General features: G+C 46.0%; 1 protein-coding gene across 8 annotated transcripts in view; it reads left to right on the top strand.

Moving 5' to 3' along the window:
* AAK1 (AP2 associated kinase 1) overlaps window positions 1–18,187 on the top strand; it is a 1,655,011-nt gene that overhangs the window by 779,379 nt on the left and 857,445 nt on the right. The window lies entirely within an intron of this gene.

Genomic DNA, 18,187 nt, shown 5'->3' on the forward strand with positions numbered 1-18,187 from the left:
CTGCTCCTTTTTCTGAAGTAGTTCCTCCTCCGACTCCTCCTGTCAGTTCGGAGCCGGAGGTTGTTTGGGCTCGGATCCTGGAAACATCGGCGCTGATGCTTCCCCTTTTGGCTCCTTCATCGGCTCCGATTTCTTCAATGTTTCTGTCCTTGAAGGGATCTGGGCGCCGAGACCCCCTCATCGGCTCCGAGGGAGCGAGTGGCATTGGACCCTTGTCCGACCCCGTTCTTCCTCTTGGAGCCTCGGCGCAGGTAAGCTCGGCTCCTACATTGGCCTCGGAGCCATCCCTTTCGGTGCCGGAGAGGATTCCCATCTCCTCGGAGTGGGGGCCCTCTTCTCTGCTGGACAGGGGTGCCTTCGAGGTCATGAGGAGCGTGCTGACTTCTGAGTCTGCACCTCGATCAGCCCCTTCAGCTCCTCCCCCCAGGGTGCCGGCTTTGGTCTCTGCCCCTCCTCCAGACCCCAAGCGAGGGGATCAAATGCTCCAGGTCACCCCACTGGGTGTATCTTCCTCTTCCAAGGCCTCCCCTGAGATTTCAGAGGAGCCCCCTCGAAAGAGGAAATGTAAGAGGAAACATGTTGACCCCCCAGAGTCGGTCACGTCAGGTACTGACTTGGAGGATTTGGAAGGGTCCCCTAGATCCCCCTCTGAAGATGTCTCTTTCTCAGACATCCTTGAGATCCTTAAGCAGAGGGGAACTGGTCTGCCCTTAACCCTTCTGAGGACGAGTCAATATACTTGGATGCGTTTGGTTCTCGCCCCTCCATCTCCTGGTTGTCTCCACCTTTCGATCCATTAATGGAAGTGGTGGCTCTGAAGGCATGGTCAGCTCCGGCACACTGGAACTAACCCCCCGCAGGCCCACTAAGTTTATTACGGCCCCTCAAGATAAACAGTTTCTGACAAAGGGTGTTCCCGTTGATGCCATGGTGGTAGCAGCTGCCACGAAAAAGGAGTTGTCTGACACTTCTGTACCTGTCCATCCCCCTAATAAAGAGTCTAGGACGATGGATAGATACGGGAAGCGGATGTTTTCCTCAGCGACCTTCTCCATGCGGTCGCTGAATTATTTGTGCCACTTCACCTGTCTTCAGAGGGATCTCCTCAAGGAGCTAGGAGATACCCTGCAAGATCCATCAGCTGCGGGGGTTCAAGACGAGATAAACTCCCAGCTGGTGACTCTTAATTCTATCGTTAACTCCTCCATGCGGCTCATTTCGTATGCGGCTGATGGGGCGAGTAGAGCCGCAGGCACAGGCGTGGCTTTGAGAAGACATGCCTGGATGCAGTTATGCAACTTCGCTGATCTCTTCAAGGCGTCTTTCACCAACACCCCTTTTGATGGTTCGGCTCTGTTTGGACCTCAGGTGAAAGATACACTAACCAGGTGGGAGCAGGAAGGCAAGAACTCTCTCTGCCGTGTGAGTCCGTTTTTCCACTCCCTCTAGACCATACCCTAGGGGTCAGAAGAGTGAGAAGATGTGGTTCCGGAAACCCCAGGGAGCCGTGCCTGACACACGTGGCGAGTTTCCCTCCAGAGGCAGAGGAGGGAACAACAATAGACGCCGCCCACGGGGCAGAGGGGGTCCACAGAATCAGGGCAGCAGAGAATCTTTGTCTGACAAGCCCTTCCAGCACCCCTGAGGGGCTGCCCGACTGCCTGCCTTCGAAGGCTGTTGGGGGAAGGTTGTCGTCTCATCACTCGAGACAGATGGGTACAGTCTGTCATATCCGGAGGTTACAAAATCCCGTTTGTCCCCACTCCCTTAAAATCAAACAACCCCATCCCAGATGTTCCACCCAGTCTAAGGGAACAGGTAGTACAAGAAATTTCAAGACTGCTAAAAAAACGGGCCATCCAACAAGTCCCAGCAGACCAGCAAGGATCCGGAATTTACTCAGTTCTTTTTGGTACCAAAAAAAGACAGGGGACTGGAGACCCATTTTGGATCTCAGCAGACTAAACAAGTCTGTTCAAAGAACGAAGTTCCGGATGGTCACGCTTCAGTCCATTCTACCCTTTTTGGGTCAGGACAATTGGATGTGCTCCATAGATCTTCAGGATGCGTACTACCACATCAAAATGGACAGGCATTCCAGAAGGTTTCTCCACCTCTGGCTGGGAGCCAGTCATTACCAGTTCAGAGCCCTGCCCTTTGGTCTCACCACAGCCCTCAGGGTGTTAACCAAATGCATGGCAGTGGTTACCGCTCACCTGAGACGGCAAGGATTCCAGGTGTTTCCATATCTAGACGACTGGCGCCTTACTGCTACCACCAGACATCAATTGCTGAGAGCCAGTGATTATACCATCCAAACATGCTCCAACCTAGGTATCTCAATAAATTTTGAAAAGTCTGCATTGTCGCCTTGTCAGTCTTTAACCTTTATAGGCGCAAGATTAAATACGAAAGATCTGTCCGCAAGACTTCCAGTAGACAGAGTGGCAGACATTCGCCGACGTGTACAGGTATTAGTAGGATGCAGAAAGATTCAGGCCAGATTCGTCCTAAAAACCTTAGGTCTCATGGCAGCAGCGATCATATTAGTTCCGCTGGCTCGTTTTCACATGAAGATTCTCCAGTGGATGCTTTTCACCCAATGGTCCTTTCAACAACTTCCTTTGTCTCGCAAGATAATAATCACACAGTCATGCAAAGACCACTTGGCTTGGTGGATGGTCTCTCCATCAGTACCCCAGGGCAGACCCATTTGTCCTTCCTTCTCCAGTTGCCACGGTGACCATGGATGCCTCCCTGATCGGGGGGGGGGGCATTTTCAGGGCAGGACTCTCCAGGGCACCTGGCAAACCCCCCCCCCCCCCGAGTACCACTTGCACATAAACGTCTTGGAGATGAGGGCGGTGCTTTTAGCGTTACAAGCTCTTCAGAACTCTCTACCCACTGGGACCATTGCAATTCAGACAGACAATATGTCTGTCGAGTGGTACATCAACAAGCAGGGTGGAACCAAGTCATATCCCTTATGTTGAGAAGCACTCAGACTATGGCAGTGGGTGATAAACGGTTTCTGACAGCAACGCACTTCCCTGGGAAGTCCAACGTCATAGCGGACAGGCTAAGCAGAGCTATTCTCATGCCTTATGAGTGGTCTCTCAACCGGACAGTAGCGGAAAGAATCTTCCGCAAATGGGGTCAGCTTTGCTGCGACCTTTTCGCAACTCCTGTCAACAGCAAGTTCGACAGTTTCTTCACTCTTCCCTCTTCCTGGACACTCACCCAGAGACACTCTAGTTCACGATTGGCCCCAGGGACTTCTGTATGCATTCCCACCCTTTCCACTAATCCCCAAACTAATTCAGAAAGCTACCGTGCTGGGTTGCAGGATGGTCCTCATTGCCCCCTACTGACCTCGACAAATCTGGTTCCCATTCCTGCATTGTCACCTTCTAGAGCAGCCTTGGAATCTGGACCCAGTTCCGGACCTCCTGATCCATCAGTCGGGTGGGCTGCATCAGTCTCTTCAGTCTCTCAACCTCACTGCTTGGTTGCTCTACTTCCAACCTTAGCCAGGCTTCCCAGTATTTCCAATTCAGTGCGTGCGATTATCCTTTCTTCGCACAAACCTACAACCAGGAAGACTTATGCTAGTAAGTGGAAACGTTTCTCTTTCTGGGCAGAGGCTAGAAATATAGATCCCTTCACGGCCCCTGTCCATAATGTTCTGGACTTCTTAGCATAACTTTTTCAAGCGGGCTCCTCGTCGGCCACCATTATAGTTCAATTAGCGGCAATCTCTAATTTCCATATGGGCCTGTCAGAAACCAGCATCATGTCCCATAAGCTTTGCAAAGCCTTTCTGAAAGGAACAATCTTGCTCAGGCCTCCAGTGAGAGATCCCCCACCTCCGTGGGACTTGAATTTGATCCTAGCTTTCTTGATACTGCCTCCCTTTGAACCGGCAGCTTCCTGTTCCTTGAAATTGCTTACTTGGAAAACCCTTTTTTTGGTGGCCATTACTTCAGCGAGGAGAGTTTCTGAACTTCAAGCCCTTTGTGTTCGTCCTCCTTATCTAGTTTTCCATAAGGATAGAGTTTCACTCAGGACTAATCCTTCGCTTCTTCATAAGGTCCCCTCCGAGAACAATTTGAATCAATCCATCGATCTGCCAGTCTTTTTTCCAAATTATTCTAACAAAGCTGAACACAAGTTACACCAGTTGAACGTTCATAGGCAATTACATTTCTGTTTGCATAGGACTGAGCAAATAAGGAAATCAGACCAACTCTTCCTGTCCTATGCGGAGGGAAAGCAGGGTCGACCAGTGTCTAAAGTAACCATATCCAGGTGGTTGTCCTCTATTATTACCTTTGTCTATCAGTTGAGGAATAAAGGACTCCCTGCTAAACCTAAAGGCCACTCTACTAGGGCTTTAGCTACGTCGGTAGCTTTTCAATCAAGGCTACCTATGGGAGCCATTTGTGCGGCAGCCACATGGGCCACCCCTCATACCTTCATTTCACATTATAAATTGGATCTGGCCTCTAGGAGCAGAGCTGATTTTGGTTCTACTGTGCTCAAGAGTCTGTTTCCGATGAGCTACCCAGGACTAAGGTGCTAGGGACGCTGTCCCAACTAGCAAGAATGAAGGCAAGAGAGACAACTTAACATTAAGAAGTTATGTACCTACCATAACGTTCCATGTTAGTTGTCTTCTCGCCTTCTTTCTTGCATCCCACCTTCCATCCCCCTAGCCTAGATGGACCGAGAAGAGTCCTCCTACAAGTCTTGTCACTGGCTGAGTCTTTACCGTTTTATGTCCTCTACCTTTTTCTTCAGCCTCTAGCTGAAGTCTTGCTTTTGGGACAGTTGTCCTCTTGTATTATTATGGTGTTAGGTCTTCCAAATGAGATCTGGGGGTCTAGCGCCAGGCATTGTGGGATATAGGGAGGCCTCGAGCCAGTAAGTAGCTCTCAAGCTTTAGAAAATGGCCGAGTCAGAGCCGAGGGTCAGCTCCGAACCCAACCAGCAAGAAAGAAGGTGAGAAGAAGACAACTAACATGGAACGTTATGGTAGGTACATAACTTCTTATTTTTTTACTGTTTTGTTTTCTGCATATTTGTGTAGAATTATTGTATTAGGGGCTGGATGTTGTGCTTTTGGAAGCCCTTCATTTGTGTTTTAACCTCAAAATCCTTATTTTTTCAGATTTCTTGAGTCAATCAGGCTTTTCTATTTGTTGTTCAGACTTCTTTTTTGCCTAAAGCATGGAGCATGTACTGGTCTCCTTGGATCTTCCTTCCCCTGTCTGCAAGAAATAGAAACTTTCTTTGGAGTCTGTGTCAGACTGGCTCCTTTATTGCTTCTGCTGCTGAATTGTGACACTGCTGTGGATGTTCTTGGTTCCTCAAGCCGCTCTTCATTCTCTCTCTGTCTTGGTTCCTCTGGTGTAAATGAAGTCACTAAGGGCTGAGAGTTAGACATGTCCTCTGAATGCTGAAATGTTGTCCTTTTTGTGCAAGGGGGAGTCAGTCTTGTTGGTCTCCACAGAAGATGCATGTAAACGCAGACTACATTGCTAGGTTGTATTCTCAGAATAATGCCCTTGCTATTTGGTGTTTTTTTTTTTTGTGGGGGGGGGGGGGGTGACAACAAAGAATATTACTACTACTATTTCTTTATCTATGGACTGGTAAGATTTGCTAAGGGATTAATTTCTGCATTTAATGTTTTAAATCCTGCTTTTTCAGTTTACCAATAGAAAAAGAAAAAAAATGTATCTAATTCTGACACTGATTCCTAATAAGAAGTGGAGTGAAAGGGAGTCTTCTACTCAAGTAGATGACAATAGACGATGCAGTGGTGCAGCGATTAACATGTCGCCTCACAGCAAGAGGTTCTCTGGTTTGATTCTCGGCTGGGGTGCCTTCTGTGTGGAGTCTGCGTGTCCTCCCTGCATTCGTGTGTTTCCTGTAGGTGCTCTGGCTTACTCCCATGTTACAAAGACATGCATCTGGAGTGTTACTCCCCTGGGCTCTGTTGAAAATTGGCTTGTTCCAAGTCGGACTTTCCCAGTAAACAAATGTTAAATAAGTTGAAGGTTTTGATTCTGATCACGTATTTCTTAAGCTTTTTTCCATAAAAGTGTTATATTTTTTGACACTTTAGCAAAAATATTTTCTTTTCAGTGGGGCAGAATGAAAACCTTTTCTCACAGCAAAAAGTATTATGAATTGTTGCAGCTGGACTAGTTCATAGCTTGCACCTGGCCCTCTTTGTTTTTAACAGCTTGCAGGGTGCCTGACAAGTCAGCCTTCTGCTCCAAAACAGTCTGATAGGTTATGAGTACTTCAGGCACACAAACATCTGTTTTCTAATCCTAAAGCAGACCCTGAGGTTATTTCATTATCTGAAACACTTATACTGCTAAACAAATTAATGTTAACCCTATTGCTTCTGATAAGGATGGGGAATGCTTTTGATAGATTCCGAAATTTATTCTTCTGCCACTTTAACTTTCAGAATTTTAAACAGTCAGACTCGCATATTTACATTTTTACTGTGCTTTGAGAGTATGTGAAAGTTAATTATTAATTTTCATTCTTAATGGCTTAAAAATCCATGGAATTCCATAACTGTGTGTACTTCTCATCAACCAAGCACTCCTTAAAGTACTGATGTTATGTAGTCCTATATCGCCGTAATTCTTGCTGGATGGGTTCGGAGCCAATATTCGGCTCCGACTCAGCCGATACTAAAGCTCGAGAGCTTTTACTGGCTCGAGGCTAGCGCCTATCCCATGGTGCCTCATGGTAATTCTCCAGATCTCGTTTGCCGCGAAAGCTTTGAGGTTGTGACTTACTGGCTCGTTGGCTAAGTAAAATTTTATTTACTAAATTTAGTCTTTTTTCCTGACTTTTTCTATCCTTTACATACTTTAATAATATTTGTCTCTTGTGTGACTGTTTTTTTAAGAGTTTCTGACCCCTACCCTTCCCCAGAGACTGTACGACCCATTTAAGTTAGAGGGCTGTAGTGCCCGTTTAAGTTAGAGGGCCTTTCCTCCCTGTGTGTGTGTGTGTGCGTGTGTGTGTGCATGTTTGTGTGTAAAAAAAAAAAAGTTATGTACTTATTTCTTTTGTACTACTTTTTGTCTGTAGTTAGTAATTAGTATTGCTGTTCTTGTTGTTTACCTAGCTAGTCTATACCTTGTAGTAGGAATGTCTAAAAATAAGGATAGAGAGCCTAAGGATCATCACCCTTCAGGGTTTAAGAAGTGTGGTAGATGTTCACAGAAAATATCTTACAGACAGTCACACCAGTTGCGTGTACTGTCTAGGTGAAGCCCATTTGCAGGAGCCCTGCACTTTTTGCCATGTGTGTAGCACCAGTGTCTTAAATAAGAGGAAGAGTAAACTTATTAATAGGGTTCTGATGACCAGTTCCTTCCAGGAACAGCTGGAACTCAGTCAGGCAGCTCCTAAATCTTCTAAGAGAATATTTTCAGCCCCAGCTTCAGAGCTGACAAAAAAGACCAAAGCGTCGGAGCCAAGAAGTTCAGGCTTCGAATCAGCTTCGTCCATATCTGTGCCGTCTGTCTCCTCTGTGCCGAGCCAACCTTCAGTACCGAAAATTTTACCGGACATTGATGTTGTGTCACCTACCTTGAGATCTCTTGTTTTGAAGAGGAGGAGATCTCCTTCTGTCTCCACCAGATCCTCCAGGACTCTATCAGATGAGGACATCGGGCCAGCGGTTAAGACGTTGCTTTCAGATCCAGCTGTGGCAAGAAAATTGGCCCCTCCAGACCCAAAGGCTTCGGAGCCGACCCCCTTAACTGCCACAGTTACTTCTCCGACTGCTTCGCTCTCGGAGCCTATTACTTCAGGTTCTTCTGTCTTGGACCCATCAGCTCCGGGGATTCAACCCGCTTCCTCGGAGCCAATTACTCTATCCTCGATAGCTCAGTCTGGAGCCGAGGGGTCTGGGAGCAGACACTCTTGAGTCGACTGCGAGGGGCGAGTCACCCTGGCTTCTCATCGGAACTGAACCTCCCTCTCGGAGCCTCGGCTCGACTCAGCTCGGCTCCCACTTCTGCTTCGGAGCCATTCCCTCTTGCTCGGAGCCAACCATCTGTCCCCTCAGAGCAGAGGTCCTCTTTGGAGTGAAGGGGAAAGGCTTTCGAAGCTATAGAGAAGGCTTTGTCTTCTGTTAAAGCCATACCTTTGGAACCTGTGTCCCACCAGCAGCAGGCAGCAACCTCTTCCCCCCTGCCACCCCCACAGCATAGGGAACCAGAGGCCCAAGTAGCCCCCATTGGAGGTGCCCCCTCTTCCAAGACCTCCCCAGATTATCCCACTGGAGAGCTCCCTTGGAAGAGGCTGTGTAAGAGGAAGCATGTTGACTCACTTGAGTCTGTCACGTCAGACACTGATTTACAGGAATCAGAAGGGTCCCCTCTGAGGATGTCGTTTTTTCTGACATCCTAGAAATCCTTAGACAAAGGGATGATTGGAAGACCTCTAACCCTACTGAGGATGAATCAGTGTATCTTGAGGCCTTTGGTTCCTGACCTTCCACCTCCTGGGTGACACCACCTTATGACCAACTCTTAGGGGTCATATCGCGGAAAGCCTGGACCACCCCAGACTTGATGGAGCCTGTCCTGAGGAGGCCAAATAAGTTTATGACAGCAGCTGAGGACAAGACTTTTCTTAGTAAAGGAGTTCCCGTTGATGCTATAGTGGTAGCAGCGGCCACCAAGAAGGAGTTATCTAAAACATCTTCTAATATCCATCCTCCTAACAAGGAGTCCAGGACGATGGATAGTTATGAGAAGCGTACCTGTTCTTCAGCAGCATTTACACTAAGATCGCTGAATTACCGTAGCCATTTTACTTGTCCTCAGAGAGATCTCCTGAAAGAGTTAGGAGATACCCTCCAGGGGTCATTAGTTCTGGGTTCCATGGATAAGGTTTCTGCACAGCTGTCCATCATTAAATCCATAGCTAACTCCTCGATGAGGCCGATATCTTTCGCGGTAGATGTAGCGAGTAGGGCAGTCGCAGCAGGAATATCCCACGGGAGACATTCTTGGATGCATCTTTGTAATTTCACAGAGTCCTTCAAGTCTTCCTTCACTAACGTCCCCTTTGATGGTTCATCTCTTTTTGGACCCCAAGTGAAAGAGACTTTGACTAGATGCAAGCAGGAAGGGCAAACCTTATCTGACGTCTGAGTCCATTTCTCCCTCCCATCTAGACCCTACCCCAAGGGTAATAAAGGAGGGAAAATGTGGTTCCGTAAATCCAAAAAAGGTTTCCCTCCGGCACAAGGTCAACCCTCCCCTAGAGGCAGAGGGGAAGGATATAATGGAAGACACCGCCCACGCGGCAGAGGAGGTCTGCAGCATCAGAGAGACAGAGAAACTTTCTCTGATCGTCCCTTCCATTGCCCCTGAGGGGTTGCCCAACTGTCCGTCTCTGGAGGCAGTCGGGGGTCATCTATCGCTGTACCCAAGCGCCTGGCTAACCATCTCACAAGATTGTTAGGTGCACACCATAATATCCAGAGGTTACCTGATCCCGTTTGTTTCCAAACCCCCCCAACAAACCGGTCCCTACCAGACGTACCACCCATCCAACTAGACCATGCAACATCAGAGGTCATCTTGTTGCTACAAAAAAGAATCATCCAAGAAGTCCCCGCAGAGGAAATAGGATCCAGAACTTACTCTCGATTCTTTTTAGTTCCGAAAAAGACGGGAGACTGGAGATCAATCCTAGATCTCAGCAGCCTCAACAAGTATGTAAAGAAATCGAAGTTCTGAATGGTCACTCTGCAGTCGATATTTCCCTTTATCAGGAAAGACAATTGGATGCGCTCAATTGACCTCCAGGACGCATGCTACCACATCAAAATAGAGTGGCGCTCCAGGAGACACTTACACTTCCAGCTGGGAGCCAGTTATTTTTAGTTCAGAACACTGCCCTTTGGTCTCACTACAGCCCCCCCCTGAGTGTTCACCAAATGCATGGCAGTGGTTACGGCTCACCTGAGATGTCAAGGATTCCAGGTGTTTCCGTACCTAGACGACTGGCTCCTCACTGCTACTACCAAGCATCAACTCATCAGAACCAGGGACGAGACTCTATCCTTGTACAATAGTCTAGGCATTACTGTCAACCTAAAAAATTCAGCCTTATCTCCTTCGCAGCACATTTTATACTTAGTCCCAGAAATAGACACAACCACCATGTCAGCAAGACTAACAACAGAAAGAGTAGATTCTCTATGCAGTCAAGTCAGATCCTTGCTAAACAAACAAACAGTTCAGACCAGAGTAGTCGTTCAAGTCCTAGGGGACTATGGCTTCCTCCATTCTATTGGTTCCTCTTGCTCGTCTACACATGAGGATACTTCATTGGTTGTTATTTGCCCAATGGTCAATGCAAGACCTTCCATTGTCTCACCAGATTTTTATAACAAACACCTGCAAGAAGGATCTGACATGGGTGTTGCACACAGAACAACAACTAGGTTGTTCCACCCCAAGAGAAAGCAGTTTTGACCACAGACGCTTCCCACATAGGGGGGGACATTATCTGGGAATGACGGTCCAAGGTACTTAGAACCACGAGAACCACTTGCACATCAATGTTCTGGAGATGAGAGCAGTGCTGTATGCGTTGCAAGCACTTCACATCTCCCTTCCCACTGGGACAATTGCGATACAGTCAGACAACATGTCTGTCATGTGGTACATAAACAAGCAAGGGGGAACCAAATCTTATCCGCTTTGCAGAGAGGCTTTAAGAGTTTGGAAATGGGTCATGGACACCCAACGCTTCCTGATAGCAATGCACATCCCGGGGAAATCCATCGTAATAGCAGACAAAACTCAGCCAAGCAATTCTGATGCCTCAGGAGTGGTTCCTGAATCCAAAAGTTGCGAAAGAGATCTTTCACAGATGGGGCCAGCCTTGCTGCAATCTATTCGCCACTCACCTGAACACCAAATGCAGCAGCTACTTTGTCCTCATTCCCCATCTGGGGATGTCACCCAGGGATGCTCTAGTCCATGATTGGCCCCTGGACATCTTTATGCCTTTCCACCTTTTCCTGTCATCCTGAAGGTAATACAGAAAGCAAAACAGTTGAGGAGTTCCCTGATCCTCATTGCTCCTTACTGGCCTCTACAAGTTTGGTATCCCTTCCTGTGGCCCTACCTTTTGGAGGAACCATGGATTCTTGACCCATCTCCAGACCTCCTGATTTATCAATTGGGACAGTTCCACCCCACCAGCCACACCCTCAAATTGACTGCATGGCTGCTCCAGTTCCACGAATAGCTAGGTGTACTCCCCTATCCCCTTCTGTCAAATTCTAATTTCATCCCATAAACCTTCCACTCAGAAACTGTACTCCAGCAAATGGAAAAGGTTTTTGATTTAGGCTTCAAACCAGGGCTTAGATCCATATATGGCTCCTATAGAATCTATCCTATCCTTCCTAGCATCAATTTTCCATGAAGGAGCTGCAACCGTTACAGTTAGAGTTAAGTTGGATGCCATTTCCAATTTCCATTTTGGCTTCACGAGAAATCCAGTCATGCAACACTCCTTGTGTAAAACCTTCTTAAAAGGAGCTCTTCTTCTCAGGCCTCCAATCAGACAGTCATTAGAACCCTGGGACTTCAACTTAGTCCTTTCATCTTTGATGTCTGCACCCTTTGAACCATCCTCTTCATCAGACCTAAAATTGTTGTCGTGGAAAACACTATTCTTAGTAGCCATAACATCTGCTAGGAGAGTGTCAGAATTGCATGCTCTTACTATTTGACCTCCTTACATTATTTTTCACAAGGATAGAGTCTTACTCAGGACAAACCCTTCCTTTCTTCCCAAGGTATGCTCAGAGCACAATCTGAATACTATTATTGAGCTACCTGTGTTTTTTCAAAACCACTCTAATAAATCTGAGTGTAGACTACACCAGTTAAACGTTCACAGAATTCTCAGATTTTATTTACACAGGACTAAAGAATTCAGAAGATCAGGTCAATTATTTGTTTCCTTTTCTGACAAGAAGAAGGGCTTGCCTTTTTCCAAGGTTACTCTTTCAAAATGGCTTTTGGACTGCATTTCCTTTGCTTATTAATCAGCTGGAAAACCATTACCCATCAAAGTCAAAGGCCATTCTACTAGAGCTGTATCTACTTCATGTGCCTTTAGATCTAGGCTCCCAATTGATACTATTTGCGCAGCAGCTACTTTGGCAAGACCACATACTTTTGTCACTCATTACAAATTGGATTTGGCCTCCCGGGACAGGTCTTCCTTTGGGTCCACTATGTTGAAAAGTCTCTTCACTTGAGCCACCCGGGATACAGGTGCTATGGACGCTGTCTCATCCAGCAAGAATTATGGCAAGATAGGACTACATAACATAAAGAAGTTAATTACTTGCCATAACATTCCATGTTTGTAGTCCATCTCGCCTACATTCTTGCGTCTCTTCCCTCCAACCCCCTTCCTGTTTCTGGGGGAGATCTGGTGGACTATACTGGTACTATCATTTGTTGTCCACCTGGCATGAATTATATTTCAAAATCCTTTGTCTGTATATATGCAGCTCTGATATTTCTTACCTGATAGGTAATTATTGCTTTCTTGCAAACTAGATCTGGGGAATTGCCGTGAGGCACCATGGGATAGCAGCTAGCCTCAAACCAGTAAAAGCTCTCGAGCTTTAGTATTGACTGAGTCAGAGCCAAATATCGGCACCGAACCCATCCAGCAAGAATGTAAGTGAGATGGACTACAAACATGGAACGTTATGGTAAGTACATTACTTCTTTTTATGGTTCTTTTGAATCTATTTTCAGAAATGTTGCTTCTGGGTCAGTTAAGAGAAGAATGTGATGTCCGTTGCATTCTTCCTCACCAGTGGGTTTTGGATCTGACATTGGATCAAATTTGGCTGCATTTCCAAGACTTTTGGATCAGAGTTTCAAGCTTATCCCTCTTCCCATAGTGCAGTGTACATTCCCTAACTTCTCAGATCTCGTTTGTCAGCAGTACATCTAGATGCAGATTCTTGAATGTTGAGTGGGAATTTCAAAAACTTGTGCTGAGCTAAGTTTTTCTTTAAAAAACTCATCTGGTTTGTGACCTTTTTTCTTTCATCCTTCCTCCATCTGTAGCTTTCCGCAGGCATTAGGGACTGCTGCCTTTTTTCCCTCCTCATACTTTTTGCTGGTGCCATCAGCACCTGCTTTCTAGCATTATTTATGTAAAAAAAATTATTAGTAATGCTATTAGTTAGATTTCTTTATACACATAACCGTTGCTGTTTTTTGGTGGTTGTGTGTGTGTGTTTTGGACTAAAGGTTTGGTAAACCTACAGGTTTCAAGAGATGCACTTCTTGTGGGCATAAAATCCCTAATTCAGATGTCCAGAAGAAAGTGTGTCTTTTTAGGATTAGGGCAATTGAATGTTGAGTGTGTGAGGTATGTTTGTCTTTTAATCCAAAGGCGTTGTCAGACAGACATGACATAAACTCATATTGAAAGGCTTTCTACCTGCGTCATCTCCTTCCTCTGTGGCTCAACCCCCCCCCTTTAAGCATGTCAGCTCCAAGGATTTAAAAAAACAAGTCCTCTCTGCTTCCCCGAGGACTTCATCAGAGCCATATGAGAAAAGACAAAATTATCTGATCCGACTACTTTGTTTCCGAGCAAAGCTAATTAATCCCATCTTGGATCCTCCTTTTCCTTCATTGGGTCCATACACTGAGCCCATCACTGTTACCATAGGTCAACTTACCCCGAGGAGCCTCCAGACCATTTCACCTCAGGAAATCCCCCATTCTTCTGAAACTTCCCCTGCACATCCCATAGAGGAGGTCCCTAGAAAGAAAGAGCGCAGGAGGAGGCACATAGATTCCCCTATGGAGTCCCTCACCAAGGACACTGATTTTGATGAGGGAGAAGGGTCTCCTCGATCACCACCTGATGTCTCTTTCGGAGACATCCTAGAAGTCCTTAAACAGAAAGTTGACTTTGTCCTCCCATCCCCCTTCTTCTGAAGAATATGTGTTCCTGGAGGCTTTCTGGGCAGGCCTGTCTACATCTTGGGTGACCCCCCCACCGGGTGAACTTAATGATTTGGTTGCCTGCCAGGCTTGGAAGGAACAGGACACAGCCAAGCCTATACCTAAGCACCCTGATAGGTTCCTTAGTCCACCATCTGACTGTTTACACTGGAGTAATGACATTCCAGTTGATGCCACTGTTGTGTCAGCAGCCACAAAAAGAGCTAGCCAAGCAAAGCTCCAGTGTCCATCTGCCAAACAAGGAGTCCAGAGTGTTGGACAGGTATGGAAAATACATATAAGCCTCAGCCATTTTTGCTCTGAGATCATTAAATTGTTTGGCACATTTCACCTGCTTGCAGAGAGACCTTGTAAAAGAACTAACACATTCTCTTCCTCAGACCATGTTGGAAGAAGACTTGGAGGGTTTCTCCCCAAATGGATACTCTTTCTTCCCTTGCCAATTCCTCAATGATGTTGATTTTGCATACTGTGGAAGGCACCTCACAAGCAGTCAGTTTGGGCATAGCCATCAGGAGACATGCCTGGATGAGGCTTTGCATCTTTACAGAACCCTTCAAGGTATCCTTTATTAATGCCCCCTTTGATGGTTCCTCATTGTTTCGTCCATCATTGAAAGATATGCTTACCCGCAACAAGCAAGAAGGAAAGACCTTGTCTGCCATGGGGATCAAATTTTCCACTCCTCAGAGGATCTTTTCTAGGAACCAGTGGGGAGGGAAGAAAACTTAGTACAGGAAATCTTAGGGACCTTTCCAAGACCCATGTGGAAGTACTTACTCAGAGGCAGAGATGGAGGTTTTAGTGGTAGGCACCACCACAAAGGCGAGGGGTGGAGGGTCCACAAAATCAGGGCTTCAGTGAATCTTTTCCTGACAAGCCCTGTCAGCGCTACTGAAGAGCTGCCTGACTGCCCGTCTCTGAAGGCAATTGAGGCTCTTGTATCCCTGTACCTAGATGCCTGGACAAATATAAAAACATTTGGGTGCTACACATAATATTCAGTGGTTAACCACATTCCCTTTTCCCCTTCACCTCCAACTTCCAGGAGGAAACTCCCTGATGTACCACCCAGTTAGATGGAGTACGCAATTCAAGAATTCAGGAAGTTCAAAAACTTTTGAAAAAAATTCATCCAAAGGGTCCTGACTGAACAAATAGGATTCAGAACTTATTCTTGCTCCTTTTTGTTGCCAAAGAAAACAGGGGACCCAAGGTAAATTCTGGATCTCAGCAACTTAAATCAGTGTGTTGAGAAGTTAAAGTTCTGGATGGTAACAGTCCAGTCCACTCTGCCATTCTATACAAGGATGATTGGGTGTGCTCTATAGATCTGCAGGACACATACTGCCCTTTCAGAATACACAGGCGCTCCAGAAAACACTTTTGGCTGGGAGCCAGTTGCTACTAATTCTCAGAGTACTGCCCTTTGGACTTACCACAGCCCCCCGGGTGTTTGCCAAATGTATGGCAGTTGTAGCAGCTCACCTGAGGCTAAAAGGATTCCAGATGTTTCCCTATCTCGACGATTGGCTCCTTACTGCCCCATCAAGGCATCAACTGATCCAGGCAAGGATTATTTAGTTCAGATCTTCAAATCCCTTGTTATCACAATAAATCTTGCAAAATCAATACTGACCCCCTGTACAGGACCTAGAATTTATATGGAACACAACTAAACACTACAACTCGAATAGCTTCACTACCGCTACATCGCATACAATCTGGGGCAACAAGTTCAGGATTTACTGGATCTCCCTGGTCCATCAGCAAGGTTATTCTCTGAGTGCTGGGGTGTATGTGAGATGCTATCATTCTAGTTCCCTTAGCAAGATTTTTCATGCGAGTTCTTTACTGGTGCATTCTTTAACGACCTCTCTCTGTTCCCATCAAGCTGACTTCAGTTTGCAGGCATCATTTCCAATGATGGATACGGTCAAATGACCTTTCGCTGGGCAGGCCACCCCCCCTCCCCAGTAGCCACAGTGACCACGGATGCTTCCCAATTGGGGTGGGGGGCATTACAAGGGAAAAGTGGTTCAAGGCACGTGGTCCTCCTCAGAGACCAAGCTGCTTATGTGTCCTTGTGATGAGAGCAGTCCTCCTAAAGTTGCAAGTCTTTTATGACAATTTTGCCTTTGGGGACAGTTACTATACACACAGACAACATATCAGTAGTCTGGTACATCAACAAACACGGAGGAATAAGATCCTATCCATTATGCAGAGAGGCCATGAGATTCTAGGAATGGGCGATCTCAGATTCTGGGAGTGGGCAATCTCTTCAAGCCACTTTCTAATTGCACATTCTGGAGATAACCAACACGCTGGCAGACAGACCCAGCAGGTCCATTCTGATTCCTCACAAGTTGTCCCTCAATCAGTTAGTAGTGAACCGGATTTTCAGCCATAGGGGCCAGCCTTGCTGCAACCTGTTTGCCTCTTCCCTCAACAAGTGCAGCAAGTACTTCACTCTGATCGCTCCTCAGGGGGGAGTCACAGAGGGATGCTGTGGTCCACGATTGGCACCCATGTCTCCTTTATGCTTATCCCCTCTCTAATTAATCCTGAAGTTCATACATAAAGCCAGCAGGTTGAAGAGCTCAGTAGTCCTCATTGCCCCCTTCTGTCCTTGTCAAGTATGATTCCCCTTTCTGTGGTCTCACCTCAAATATCCTCCATGTATATTGAAACCCAGAAATGACCTCCTATCTCATCTGTTAGGACACCAGCACCCCAGTCTCCACACCCTGAAATTGACTGTATGGTTTCTCAACTTCCAGTGATCATAAAAAGGTCCAGACTTAACTCTCCAATCTGTGACATAATTTTGGCTTCCCAAAAGGCCTCCACCAAAAAGGTCTACAACAGCAAATGGAAGAAGTTTTCCATATGAGCCTCAAAGGACAATGTCAACCCTTTTTTCAGCTCCTGCCTCAGTTATCATTCTCTTTCTCAGTACTCTTTTTAAAGCACCAGGCATTTTTTCTATCATAAAACTTCAACTGGCTGCCATATCAAACTTTCATACTGGAAAGGGATCTTTCAGCTTCTAGGTTAAGTAAAGTGTTTATGAGGGAAATCTTTCTTCTTAGACTTCCCATAAAAGATCCATCTCCCCTTGGGATCTTACTATTGTTTTTCAGGACCTTGCACAAAAAACATTTTGAACCAGCTGACAATTGCAAAATGAAATATCTTTCTTAGAAAATCTTTTTAGTAGCCATTACTTCAGCTAAAAGAGTGTTCAAACTTCAAGCTTCATTAGCCAAACCTTTTTACATCGTTTTCCACAAAGACAGGCTATCCCTACAAACCAACCTTTCCTTTAGGCCTAAGGTAGCCACAGAATCAAACATTAATTCATTAATTCAGTTTCCTGTATTCTTTCCCAATTTTTCAAGTAAAGGTGAATACATGTTGCACCTCAGTGATATTCATAGACAACTATGTTTCTACTTTCACAAAAAGCACTGAAAATCTGACCAGTTGTTAATTTCCTTCTCACTAAATTGCTTAGGTCAAGCAGTTTCCAAGATTACCTTGGCTAAATGGTTGTATTTCTGTCATTTGCTTCCTAAAGGGTATCAAATTTCCTGGACCTCCAAAAGCCCACTCTGCCAGATCTATGGCTACTTTATCTGTTTTTTCTTCTAGAGCATCAATTCGTGAAATCTGTGATGCAGCCACTTGTCAAAGACTCGTACCCTTGTCTCACACTACAAATTGGATATTGTCTCTAGGAGCAGGGCAGTGGTCCGGCATATCTTTCCTTGAGGGCCACCCAAGAGTTACTTAGCTGGGGACACTGACCCATCAGTGAGGAAGAATGATAAGGATAACACCAGATTTAGGACTTATGTACTTACAGTAACTTGGCATCTGTGTTGTCCATTTTCATTTTCCTCATGTCCCTCCCAGCCATCCCCCAGCCTTGTGCATTTGAGAATTTTGTGGAGGAAATTCAAAACCCTTAGGTTCGTTGAGCCTCGATTCCTTTCTATTTTCTATACTATTGCTATAACCTGTTGAACAATAGCGCAGCAAACTCAATCTCGGGAGTTGGAGAAGGTGTGATGTATTATAGGAAGGGGGAGGAGCTCGAGACT

The sequence above is a fragment of the Protopterus annectens genome, chromosome 9.part0 (genome assembly GCF_019279795.1).
Source record: "Protopterus annectens isolate FY-2018-M chromosome 9.part0, PAN1.0, whole genome shotgun sequence".
Classification (NCBI taxonomy): domain Eukaryota; kingdom Metazoa; phylum Chordata; order Ceratodontiformes; family Protopteridae; genus Protopterus; species Protopterus annectens.